This window comes from Ranitomeya imitator, chromosome 2 (genome assembly GCF_032444005.1).
Source record: "Ranitomeya imitator isolate aRanImi1 chromosome 2, aRanImi1.pri, whole genome shotgun sequence".
Lineage (NCBI taxonomy): Eukaryota > Metazoa > Chordata > Amphibia > Anura > Dendrobatidae > Ranitomeya > Ranitomeya imitator.
Window position 1 is genome coordinate 497,261,125 of NC_091283.1, and position 13,943 is coordinate 497,275,067.

The 13,943-nt window shown below is 45.0% G+C and overlaps 1 protein-coding gene across 1 annotated transcript in view; it reads right to left on the reverse strand.

Annotated features, from left to right (window-relative positions):
* Window positions 1-13,943, reverse strand: part of LOC138664648 (vasoactive intestinal polypeptide receptor-like) — a 339,770-nt gene that overhangs the window by 284,552 nt on the left and 41,275 nt on the right. The gene's annotated exons all lie outside the window — the stretch shown is intronic.

Below are 13,943 nucleotides of genomic sequence, written 5' to 3' on the forward strand. Positions count from 1 at the left end.
TTACCACATAGGGACTTGCCTAGACCACCGTTACCAATAGACGTCTTCTTCACTGAAGGTTCAGTGATGAGTTTCCCCGAGTTCCAGACGTCTAATCCTCATTTAAATATTACTTTCCTTCACTACAAAACACTAAGGGACTATTGCTATAAAAAGAAAAACCAGCTTAATTTATTCCGCCCCATCACACCCTTTGAACAACTCTGCGCCCAACACAATCCACCAAAAAAGGTCCTATCCAAACTCTACCAAAATTCTGATTGCCGAAAAAGCCGTTGCCAAAAGAGCATTTATAGGACTCTGGGAACGGGATCTCAATATCTCGTTCCATCAAGACCAAATCACCTCCATTTACAACAATTCACACGGACCTTCCCAATGTGTGAAGTTGCAAGAAAACTCCTATAAAGTGATATTGAGGTGGTATCGACCACCCTCTCAGATACACCTATGGCACTCACCCACTCCCGAGACATGCTGGAGATGCTGCTCTGATGTGGGTTCTTACCTACATATCTGGTGGACTTGTCCAAAAATTATGCGCTACTGGCAACTGATAGCAGATATTATATTTTCAGTACTAGGCCGAGCCCCAACCCTAGACCCCCAGTCTGTACTACTCAACTTCCCCTTTGGCCCAAAGATTCATCAATATCCAAACTAGCTAGTAATATCATAGCGGCCGGAAAATACCTAATACCCACCATGTGGAAATCTACTCTTATTCCCACAAAAAACAAATCCTAGACAAAATAGATTTAGTGTATTACACAGCTGAATTAGTAGCCTATACCCAGGAGTCTCTCACCTCCTTCCGGAACATTTGGGGGCCTTGGTCCGTGTACTGCTCCAGCTCAGATTTTTTCTCAAACACCTCTATAAACACAGAAAACTAACTGATTCCAAGCTATATCATATATGGGATGGCTCGCCCTGAAGTTTCTTCCTGAATTCCTGCCTTGCTTTGGATCACCAACCCCCTCCCCTCCGATTTCCTCCCCCCCTACTCCCGCCCTCCCTCAATCCTCCCCTCCCCTTTTCTTTCTCCTCCTCTTCTTCTCTCTTCCCCTTATCGTTAAGTTGATGAAACACTTATTAACAGAGTCAATCTTGAACCACCATGTCCTACTCTTCGAAGTAATGAGTTGGCCCACTGATCAAAGGTTAAATTTGGGCCCTTTATCTTGGTTCAATGTAAAATAAGTGATTATACATGATTGTCTCTTTTTTTTTCTACGCATGATTTATCATATTATACTGTGTATCGTATAACTTGCTCTTTTTTTCCTGTATTATACATCTTTTCTCAATAAAAAGAAAGTTGAAAGAAAGAAAGCAAAAGATTTACCAAAAGCCTCCAAACCACCCACAAAGCTTTACACACTAACTTTTCTAATAATGTCTGTCTATATAGTCAAAGACCTCCAGTCATTTTTTGTAATCTGCACAAAAATTTGGCAACAAGTCTTCAGTTGCTCTGCAGTGCCACCATAGAGAAATTTAATATTACATGATGCCTATTTAAATAAATGGACTCTATGTAAATCATGGACAAGTTGAGTCCATCATTGCCCATCTAATTTTTAGACGCTCCAAATGATTGACAATGCCTACAGGTCCTTCTCAAAAAATTAGCATATAGTGTTAAATTTCATTATTTACCATAATGTAATGATTACAATTAAACTTTCATATATTATAGATTCATTATCCACCAACTGAAATTTGTCAGGTCTTTTATTGTTTTAATACTGATGATTTTGGCATACAACTCCTGATAACCCAAAAAACCTGTCTCAATAAATTAGCATATTTCACCCATCCAATCAAATAAAAGTGTTTTTTAATAACAAACAAAAAACCATCAAATAATAATGTTCAGTTATGCACTCAATACTTGGTCGGGAATCCTTTCGCAGAAATGACTGCTTCAATGCGGCGTGGCATGGAGGCAATCAGCCTGTGACACTGCTGAGATGTTATGGAGGCCCAGGATGCTTCAATAGCGGCCTTAAGCTCATCCAGAGTGTTGGGTCTTGCGTCTCTCAACTTTCTCTTCACAATATCCCACAGATTCTCTATGGGGTTCAGGTCAGGAGAGTTGGCAGGCCAATTGAGCACAGTAATACCATGGTCAGTAAACCATTTACCAGTGGTTTTGGCACTGTGAGCAGGTGCCAGGTCTGTTATGGCTGGCAATCAGGCAACACAGCGTGCAGTAATCAGCGCACATACAGAGATCTGGCAATAACCAAAAACAATAGGACGAGCTCTGAGACGTGGAATCTCTGTAGACTGCAGTACCTGATCTATCCTCACACAACTATAAGCAGCAGTGGATTGCGCCTATCAACTACCTATGCAACTCGGCACTGCCTGAGGAGCTGACTAGCCTGGAGATAGAAATACAAGCCTGACTTACCTCAGAGAAATACCCCAAAGGAATAGGCAGCCCCCCACATATAATGACTGTTAGCAAGATGAAAAGACAAACGTAGGAATGAAATAGATTCAGCAAAGTGAGGCCCGATATTCTAGACAGAGCGAGGATAGCAAAGAGAACTATGCAGTCTACAAAAAACCCTAAAACGAAAACCACGCAAAGGGGCAAAAAGACCCACCGTGCCGAACTAACAGCACGGCGGTGCACCCCTTTGCTTCTCAGAGCTTCCAGCAAAAGTTAATAGCAAGCTGGACAGAAAAAACAGAAAACAAACTAGAAGCACTTATCTAGCAGAGCAGCAGGCCCAAGGAAAGATGCAGTAGCTCAGATCCAACACTGGAACATTGACAAGGAGCAAGGAAGACAGACTCAGGTGGAGCTAAATAGCAAGGCAGCCAACGAGCTCACCAAAACACCTGAGGGAGGAAGCCCAGAGACTGCAATACCACTTGTGACCACAGAAGTGAACTCAGCCACAGAATTCACAACAGTACCCCCCCCCTTGAGGAGGGGTCACCGAACCCTCACCAGAACCCCCAGGCCGACCAGGATGAGCCACATGAAAGGCACGAACAAGATCTGGGGCATGGACATCAGAGGCAAAAACCCAGGAATTATCTTCCTGAGCATAACCCTTCCATTTGACCAGATACTGGAGTTTCCGTCTAGAGACACGAGAATCCAAAATCTTCTCCACAATATACTCCAATTCCCCCTCCACCAAAACAGGGGCAGGAGGCTCCACAGATGGAACCATAGGTGCCACGTATCTCCTCAACAACGACCTATGGAATACATTATGTATGGAAAAGGAGTCTGGGAGGGTCAGACGAAAAGACACCGGATTGAGAATCTCAGAAATCCTATACGGACCAATAAAACGAGGTTTAAATTTAGGAGAGGAAACCTTCATAGGTATATGACGAGAAGATAACCAAACCAGATCCCCAACACGAAGTCGGGGTCCCACACGGCGTCTGCGATTAGCGAAAAGCTGAGCCTTCTCCTGGGACAAGGTCAAATTGTCCACTACCTGAGTCCAGATCTGCTGCAACCTGTCCACCACATAATCCACACCAGGACAGTCCGAAGACTCAACCTGTCCTGAAGAGAAACGAGGATGGAACCCAGAATTGCAGAAAAATGGAGAGACCAAGGTAGCCGAGCTGGCCCGATTATTAAGGGCGAACTCAGCCAACGGCAAAAATGACACCCAATCATCCTGGTCAGCGGAAACAAAACATCTCAGATATGTTTCCAAGGTCTGATTGGTTCGTTCGGTCTGGCCATTAGTCTGAGGATGGAAGGCCGAGGAAAAAGATAGGTCAATGCCCATCCTACCACAAAAGGCTCGCCAGAACCTCGAGACAAACTGGGAACCTCTGTCAGAAACAATATTCTCAGGAATGCCATGTAAACGAACCACATGCTGGAAGAACAAAGGCACCAAATCAGAGGAGGAAGGCAATTTAACCAAGGGCACCAGATGGACCATTTTAGAAAAGCGATCACAGACCACCCAAATGACCGACATTTTTTGAGAAACGGGAAGGTCAGAAATGAAATCCATCGAAATATGTGTCCAAGGCCTCTTCGGGACCGGCAAGGGCAAAAGCAACCCACTGGCACGTGAACAGCAGGGCTTAGCCCTAGCACAAATTCCACAGGACTGCACAAAAGCACGCACATCCCGTGACAGAGATGGCCACCAGAAGGATCTAGCAACCAACTCCCTGGTACCAAAGATTCCTGGATGACCGGCCAGCACCGAACAATGAAGTTCAGAGATAACTTTACTAGTCCACCTATCAGGGACGAACAGTTTCTCGGCCGGACAACGATCAGGTTTATTAGCCTGAAATTTCTGCAACACTCTCCGCAAATCAGGGGAGATGGCAGACACAATGACTCCTTCCTTGAGGATACTCGCCGGCTCAGATAACCCCGGAGAGTCGGGCACAAAACTCCTAGACAGAGCATCCGCCTTCACATTTTTAGAGCCCGGAAGGTATGAAATCACAAAATCAAAACGAGCAAAAAATAACGACCAACGGGCCTGTCTAGGATTCAAGCGCTTGGCAGACTCAAGATAAGTAAGGTTCTTATGAGCAGTCAAAACCACCACGCGATGCTTAGCACCCTCAAGCCAATGACGCCACTCCTCGAATGCCCACTTCATGGCCAGCAACTCTCGGTTGCCCACATCATAATTACGCTCAGCAGCAGAAAATTTCCTGGAAAAGAAAGCACATGGTTTGAACACTGAGCAACCAGAACCTCTCTGTGACAAAACCGCCCCTGCACCAATCTCAGAAGCATCAACCTCGACCTGGAACGGAAGAGAAACATCAGGTTGACACAACACAGGGGCACAGCAAAAACGACGCTTCAACTCCTGAAAAGCTTCCACGGCAGCAGAAGACCAATTAACCAAATCAGCACCCTTCTTGGTCAAATCGGTCAATGGTCTGGCAATGCTAGAAAAATTACAGATGAAGCGACGATAAAAATTAGCAAAGCCCAGGAATTTCTGCAGACTTTTTAGAGATGTCGGCTGAGTCCAATCCTGGATGGCCTGAACCTTAACCGGATCCATCTCGATAGTAGAAGGGGAAAAGATGAACCCCAAAAATGAAACTTTCTGCACACCGAAGAGACACTTTGATCCCTTCACGAACAAGGAATTAGCACGCAGTACCTGGAAAACCATTCTGACTTGCTTCACATGAGACTCCCAATCATCTGAGAAGATCAAAATGTCATCCAAGTAAACAATCAAGAATTTATCCAGATACTCACGGAAAATGTCATGCATAAAAGACTGAAAAACAGATGGAGCATTGGCAAGTCCGAACGGCATCACCAGATACTCAAAATGACCCTCGGGCGTATTAAATGCCGTTTTCCATTCATCTCCCTGCCTGATTCTCACCAGATTATACGCACCACGAAGATCAATCTTAGTAAACCAACTAGCCCCCTTAATCCGAGCAAACAAGTCAGAAATCAATGGCAAGGGATACTGAAATTTAACAGTGATCTTATTAAGAAGGCGGTAATCAATACACGGTCTTAGCGAACCATCCTTCTTGGCTACAAAAAAGAACCCTGCTCCCAATGGTGACGACGATGGGCGAATATGTCCCTTCTCCAGGGACTCCTTCACATAACTGCGCATAGCGGTGTGTTCAGGTACGGACAAATTAAATAAACGACCCTTAGGGAATTTACTACCAGGAATCAAATCGATAGCACAATCACAATTCCTATGCGGAGGTAGGGCATCAGACTTGGACTCTTCAAATACATCCTGAAAGTCCGACAAGAACTCTGGGATGTCAGAAGGAATGGATGACGAAATAGACAAAAATGGAACATCACCATGTACTCCCTGACAACCCCAGCTGGTTACCGACATAGAGTTCCAATCCAATACTGGATTATGGGTTTGTAGCCATGGCAACCCCAACACGACCACATCATGCAAATTATGCAGTACCAAAAAGCGAATAACTTCCTGATGTGCAGGAGCCATGCACATGGTCAGCTGGGCCCAGTACTGAGGCTTATTCTTGGCCAAAGGTGTAGCATCAATTCCTCTCAACGGAATAGGACACCGCAAAGGCTCCAAGAAAAATCCACAACGTTTAGCATAATCCAAATCCATCAGATTCAGGGCAGCGCCTGAATCCACAAACGCCATGACAGAATATGATGACAAAGAGCACATTAAGGTAATGGACAAAAGGAATTTGGACTGTACAGTACCAATAACGGCAGAGCTATCGAACCGCCTAGTGCGTTTAGGACAATTAGAAATAGCATGAGTAGAATCACCACAATAGAAACACAGTCTGTTCAGACGTCTGTGTTCGTGCCGTTCTACTTTAGTCATAGTCCTGTCGCACTGCATAGGCTCAGGCTTACTCTCAGACAATACCGCCAGATGGTGCACAGATTTACGCTCGCGCAAGCGACGACCGATCTGAATGGCCAAGGACATAGACTCATTCAAACCAGCAGGCATAGGAAATCCCACCATTACATCCTTAAGAGCTTCAGAGAGACCCTTTCTGAACAAAGCCGCTAGTGCAGATTCATTCCACAGAGTGAGTACTGACCATTTCCTAAATTTCTGACAATATACTTCTACATCATCCTGACCCTGGCATAAAGCCAGCAGATTTTTCTCAGCTTGATCCACTGAATTAGGCTCATCGTAAAGCAATCCCAGCGCCTGGAAAAATGCATCAACATTACTCAATGCAGAATCTCCTGGTGCAAGAGAAAACGCCCAGTCCTGTGGGTCGCCGCGCAAAAAAGAAATAATAATCAAAACCTGTTGAATAGGATTACCAGAAGAATGAGGTTTCAAGGCCAAAAATAGCTTACAATTATTTCTGAAGCTCAGGAACTTAGTTCTGTCACCAAAAAACAAATCAGGAATCGGAATTCTTGGTTCTAGCATCGATTTCTGATCAATAGTATCTTGAATCTTTTGTACATTTACAACGAGATTATCCATTGAGGAGCACAGAGCCTGAATATCCATGTCCACAGCTGTGTCCTGAAGCACTCTAATGTCTAGGGGAAAAAAAAGACTGAAGACAGAGCTAAGAAAAAAAAATGATGTCAGGATTTCTTTTTTCCCTCTATTGGAAATCATTGAAGGGCTCCTTGTACTGTTATGGCTGGCAATCAGGCAACACAGCGTGCAGTAATCAGCGCACATACAGAGATCTGGCAATAACCAAAAACAATAGGACGAGCTCTGAGACGTGGAATCTCTGTAGACTGCAGTACCTGATCTATCCTCACACAACTATAAGCAGCAGTGGATTGCGCCTATCAACTACCTATGCAACTCGGCACTGCCTGAGGAGCTGACTAGCCTGGAGATAGAAATACAAGCCTGACTTACCTCAGAGAAATACCCCAAAGGAATAGGCAGCCCCCCACATATAATGACTGTTAGCAAGATGAAAAGACAAACGTAGGAATGAAATAGATTCAGCAAAGTGAGGCCCGATATTCTAGACAGAGCGAGGATAGCAAAGAGAACTATGCAGTCTACAAAAAACCCTAAAACGAAAACCACGCAAAGGGGCAAAAAGACCCACCGTGCCGAACTAACAGCACGGCGGTGCACCCCTTTGCTTCTCAGAGCTTCCAGCAAAAGTTAATAGCAAGCTGGACAGAAAAAACAGAAAACAAACTAGAAGCACTTATCTAGCAGAGCAGCAGGCCCAAGGAAAGATGCAGTAGCTCAGATCCAACACTGGAACATTGACAAGGAGCAAGGAAGACAGACTCAGGTGGAGCTAAATAGCAAGGCAGCCAACGAGCTCACCAAAACACCTGAGGGAGGAAGCCCAGAGACTGCAATACCACTTGTGACCACAGAAGTGAACTCAGCCACAGAATTCACAACAGTACCCCCCCCTTGAGGAGGGGTCACCGAACCCTCACCAGAACCCCCAGGCCGACCAGGATGAGCCACATGAAAGGCACGAACAAGATCTGGGGCATGGACATCAGAGGCAAAAACCCAGGAATTATCTTCCTGAGCATAACCCTTCCATTTGACCAGATACTGGAGTTTCCGTCTAGAGACACGAGAATCCAAAATCTTCTCCACAATATACTCCAATTCCCCCTCCACCAAAACAGGGGCAGGAGGCTCCACAGATGGAACCATAGGTGCCACGTATCTCCTCAACAACGACCTATGGAATACATTATGTATGGAAAAGGAGTCTGGGAGGGTCAGACGAAAAGACACCGGATTGAGAATCTCAGAAATCCTATACGGACCAATAAAACGAGGTTTAAATTTAGGAGAGGAAACCTTCATAGGTATATGACGAGAAGATAACCAAACCAGATCCCCAACACGAAGTCGGGGTCCCACACGGCGTCTGCGATTAGCGAAAAGCTGAGCCTTCTCCTGGGACAAGGTCAAATTGTCCACTACCTGAGTCCAGATCTGCTGCAACCTGTCCACCACATAATCCACACCAGGACAGTCCGAAGACTCAACCTGTCCTGAAGAGAAACGAGGATGGAACCCAGAATTGCAGAAAAATGGAGAGACCAAGGTAGCCGAGCTGGCCCGATTATTAAGGGCGAACTCAGCCAACGGCAAAAATGACACCCAATCATCCTGGTCAGCGGAAACAAAACATCTCAGATATGTTTCCAAGGTCTGATTGGTTCGTTCGGTCTGGCCATTAGTCTGAGGATGGAAGGCCGAGGAAAAAGATAGGTCAATGCCCATCCTACCACAAAAGGCTCGCCAGAACCTCGAGACAAACTGGGAACCTCTGTCAGAAACAATATTCTCAGGAATGCCATGTAAACGAACCACATGCTGGAAGAACAAAGGCACCAAATCAGAGGAGGAAGGCAATTTAACCAAGGGCACCAGATGGACCATTTTAGAAAAGCGATCACAGACCACCCAAATGACCGACATTTTTTGAGAAACGGGAAGGTCAGAAATGAAATCCATCGAAATATGTGTCCAAGGCCTCTTCGGGACCGGCAAGGGCAAAAGCAACCCACTGGCACGTGAACAGCAGGGCTTAGCCCTAGCACAAATTCCACAGGACTGCACAAAAGCACGCACATCCCGTGACAGAGATGGCCACCAGAAGGATCTAGCAACCAACTCCCTGGTACCAAAGATTCCTGGATGACCGGCCAGCACCGAACAATGAAGTTCAGAGATAACTTTACTAGTCCACCTATCAGGGACGAACAGTTTCTCGGCCGGACAACGATCAGGTTTATTAGCCTGAAATTTCTGCAACACTCTCCGCAAATCAGGGGAGATGGCAGACACAATGACTCCTTCCTTGAGGATACTCGCCGGCTCAGATAACCCCGGAGAGTCGGGCACAAAACTCCTAGACAGAGCATCCGCCTTCACATTTTTAGAGCCCGGAAGGTATGAAATCACAAAATCAAAACGAGCAAAAAATAACGACCAACGGGCCTGTCTAGGATTCAAGCGCTTGGCAGACTCAAGATAAGTAAGGTTCTTATGATCAGTCAAAACCACCACGCGATGCTTAGCACCCTCAAGCCAATGACGCCACTCCTCGAATGCCCACTTCATGGCCAGCAACTCTCGGTTGCCCACATCATAATTACGCTCAGCAGCAGAAAATTTCCTGGAAAAGAAAGCACATGGTTTGAACACTGAGCAACCAGAACCTCTCTGTGACAAAACCGCCCCTGCACCAATCTCAGAAGCATCAACCTCGACCTGGAACGGAAGAGAAACATCAGGTTGACACAACACAGGGGCACAGCAAAAACGACGCTTCAACTCCTGAAAAGCTTCCACGGCAGCAGAAGACCAATTAACCAAATCAGCACCCTTCTTGGTCAAATCGGTCAATGGTCTGGCAATGCTAGAAAAATTACAGATGAAGCGACGATAAAAATTAGCAAAGCCCAGGAATTTCTGCAGACTTTTTAGAGATGTCGGCTGAGTCCAATCCTGGATGGCCTGAACCTTAACCGGATCCATCTCGATAGTAGAAGGGGAAAAGATGAACCCCAAAAATGAAACTTTCTGCACACCGAAGAGACACTTTGATCCCTTCACGAACAAGGAATTAGCACGCAGTACCTGGAAAACCATTCTGACTTGCTTCACATGAGACTCCCAATCATCTGAGAAGATCAAAATGTCATCCAAGTAAACAATCAAGAATTTATCCAGATACTCACGGAAAATGTCATGCATAAAAGACTGAAAAACAGATGGAGCATTGGCAAGTCCGAACGGCATCACCAGATACTCAAAATGACCCTCGGGCGTATTAAATGCCGTTTTCCATTCATCTCCCTGCCTGATTCTCACCAGATTATACGCACCACGAAGATCAATCTTGGTAAACCAACTAGCCCCCTTAATCCGAGCAAACAAGTCAGAAATCAATGGCAAGGGATACTGAAATTTAACAGTGATCTTATTAAGAAGGCGGTAATCAATACACGGTCTTAGCGAACCATCCTTCTTGGCTACAAAAAAGAACCCTGCTCCCAATGGTGACGACGATGGGCGAATATGTCCCTTCTCCAGGGACTCCTTCACATAACTGCGCATAGCGGTGTGTTCAGGTACGGACAAATTAAATAAACGACCCTTAGGGAATTTACTACCAGGAATCAAATCGATAGCACAATCACAATTCCTATGCGGAGGTAGGGCATCAGACTTGGACTCTTCAAATACATCCTGAAAGTCCGACAAGAACTCTGGGATGTCAGAAGGAATGGATGACGAAATAGACAAAAATGGAACATCACCATGTACTCCCTGACAACCCCAGCTGGTTACCGACATAGAGTTCCAATCCAATACTGGATTATGGGTTTGTAGCCATGGCAACCCCAACACGACCACATCATGCAAATTATGCAGTACCAAAAAGCGAATAACTTCCTGATGTGCAGGAGCCATGCACATGGTCAGCTGGGCCCAGTACTGAGGCTTATTCTTGGCCAAAGGTGTAGCATCAATTCCTCTCAACGGAATAGGACACCGCAAAGGCTCCAAGAAAAATCCACAACGTTTAGCATAATCCAAATCCATCAGATTCAGGGCAGCGCCTGAATCCACAAACGCCATGACAGAATATGATGACAAAGAGCACATTAAGGTAATGGACAAAAGGAATTTGGACTGTACAGTACCAATAACGGCAGAGCTATCGAACCGCCTAGTGCGTTTAGGACAATTAGAAATAGCATGAGTAGAATCACCACAATAGAAACACAGTCTGTTCAGACGTCTGTGTTCGTGCCGTTCTACTTTAGTCATAGTCCTGTCGCACTGCATAGGCTCAGGCTTACTCTCAGACAATACCGCCAGATGGTGCACAGATTTACGCTCGCGCAAGCGACGACCGATCTGAATGGCCAAGGACATAGACTCATTCAAACCAGCAGGCATAGGAAATCCCACCATTACATCCTTAAGAGCTTCAGAGAGACCCTTTCTGAACAAAGCCGCTAGTGCAGATTCATTCCACAGAGTGAGTACTGACCATTTCCTAAATTTCTGACAATATACTTCTACATCATCCTGACCCTGGCATAAAGCCAGCAGATTTTTCTCAGCTTGATCCACTGAATTAGGCTCATCGTAAAGCAATCCCAGCGCCTGGAAAAATGCATCAACATTACTCAATGCAGAATCTCCTGGTGCAAGAGAAAACGCCCAGTCCTGTGGGTCGCCGCGCAAAAAAGAAATAATAATCAAAACCTGTTGAATAGGATTACCAGAAGAATGAGGTTTCAAGGCCAAAAATAGCTTACAATTATTTCTGAAGCTCAGGAACTTAGTTCTGTCACAAAAAAACAAATCAGGAATCGGAATTCTTGGTTCTAGCATCGATTTCTGATCAATAGTATCTTGAATCTTTTGTACATTTACAACGAGATTATCCATTGAGGAGCACAGAGCCTGAATATCCATGTCCACAGCTGTGTCCTGAAGCACTCTAATGTCTAGGGGAAAAAAAAGACTGAAGACAGAGCTAAGAAAAAAAAATGATGTCAGGATTTCTTTTTTCCCTCTATTGGAAATCATTGAAGGGCTCCTTGTACTGTTATGGCTGGCAATCAGGCAACACAGCGTGCAGTAATCAGCGCACATACAGAGATCTGGCAATAACCAAAAACAATAGGACGAGCTCTGAGACGTGGAATCTCTGTAGACTGCAGTACCTGATCTATCCTCACACAACTATAAGCAGCAGTGGATTGCGCCTATCAACTACCTATGCAACTCGGCACTGCCTGAGAAGCTGACTAGCCTGGAGATAGAAATACAAGCCTGACTTACCTCAGAGAAATACCCCAAAGGAATAGGCAGCCCCCCACATATAATGACTGTTAGCAAGATGAAAAGACAAACGTAGGAATGAAATAGATTCAGCAAAGTGAGGCCCGATATTCTAGACAGAGCGAGGATAGCAAAGAGAACTATGCAGTCTACAAAAAACCCTAAAACGAAAACCACGCAAAGGGGCAAAAAGACCCACCGTGCCGAACTAACAGCACGGCGGTGCACCCCTTTGCTTCTCAGAGCTTCCAGCAAAAGTTAATAGCAAGCTGGACAGAAAAAACAGAAAACAAACTAGAAGCACTTATCTAGCAGAGCAGCAGGCCCAAGGAAAGATGCAGTAGCTCAGATCCAACACTGGAACATTGACAAGGAGCAAGGAAGACAGACTCAGGTGGAGCTAAATAGCAAGGCAGCCAACGAGCTCACCAAAACACCTGAGGGAGGAAGCCCAGAGACTGCAATACCACTTGTGACCACAGAAGTGAACTCAGCCACAGAATTCACAACACAGGTCGTGCTGAAAAATGAAATATTCATCTCCATAAAGCATTTCAGCCGATGGAAGCATGAAGTGCTCCAAAATCTCCTGATAGCTAGCTGCATTGACCCTGCCCTTGATGAAACACAGTGGACCAACACCAGCAGCTGACATGGCACCCCACACCATCACTGACTGTGGGTACTTGACACTGGACTTCAGGCATTTTGGCATTTCCTTCTCCCCAGTCTTCCTCCAGACTCTGGCACCTTGATTTCCGAATGACATGCAAAATCAGAAAAAATGACATGCTTTCATCAGAAAAAAGTACTTGGGACCACTTAGCAACAGTCCAGTGCTGCTTCTCTGTAGCCCATTTCCTGCACACGCCTGTGCACGGTGGCTCTGGATGTTTCCACACCAGACTCAGTCCACTGCTTCCTCAGGTTCCCCAAGGTCTGGAATCGGTCCTTCTCCACAATCTTCCTCAGGGTCCGGTCTCCTCTTCTCGTTGTACAGCGTTTTCTGCCACATTGTTTCCTTCCAACAGACTTACCATTGAGGTGCCTTGATACAGCACTCTGGGAACAGCCTATTTGTTGAGAAATTTCTTTCTGGGTCTTACCTTCTTGACATCTGTCAGGTCGCTAGTCTTACCCATGATGGGGGTTTTGAGTAATGAACCAGGCAGGGAGTTTATAAAAGCCTCAGGTATCTTTTGCATGTGTTTAGAGTTAATTAGTTGATTCAGAAGATTAGGGTAATAGGTCGTTTAGAGAACCTTTTCTTGATATGCTAATTTATTGAGACAGGTTTTTTGGGTTATCAGGAGTTGTATGCCAAAATCATCAGTATTAAAACAATAAAAGACCTGACAAATTTCAGTTGGTGGATAATGAATCTATAATATATGAAAGTTTAATTGTAATCATTACATTATGGTAAATAATGAAATTTAACACTATATGCTAATTTTTTGAGAAGGACCTGTATATGGATGAGGTTGACTGGTAAAGAAAACTCATATGATGTGAACCCATATGAAAATACTGTATTATAGAATGCTGACTTACTTAAGGTGGGTCTTTTGTCCAGATCCTCTTTTCTTAGCTAGATGATTTCCTTCTCTGATTGACCATTATATACAGACAGCTTCT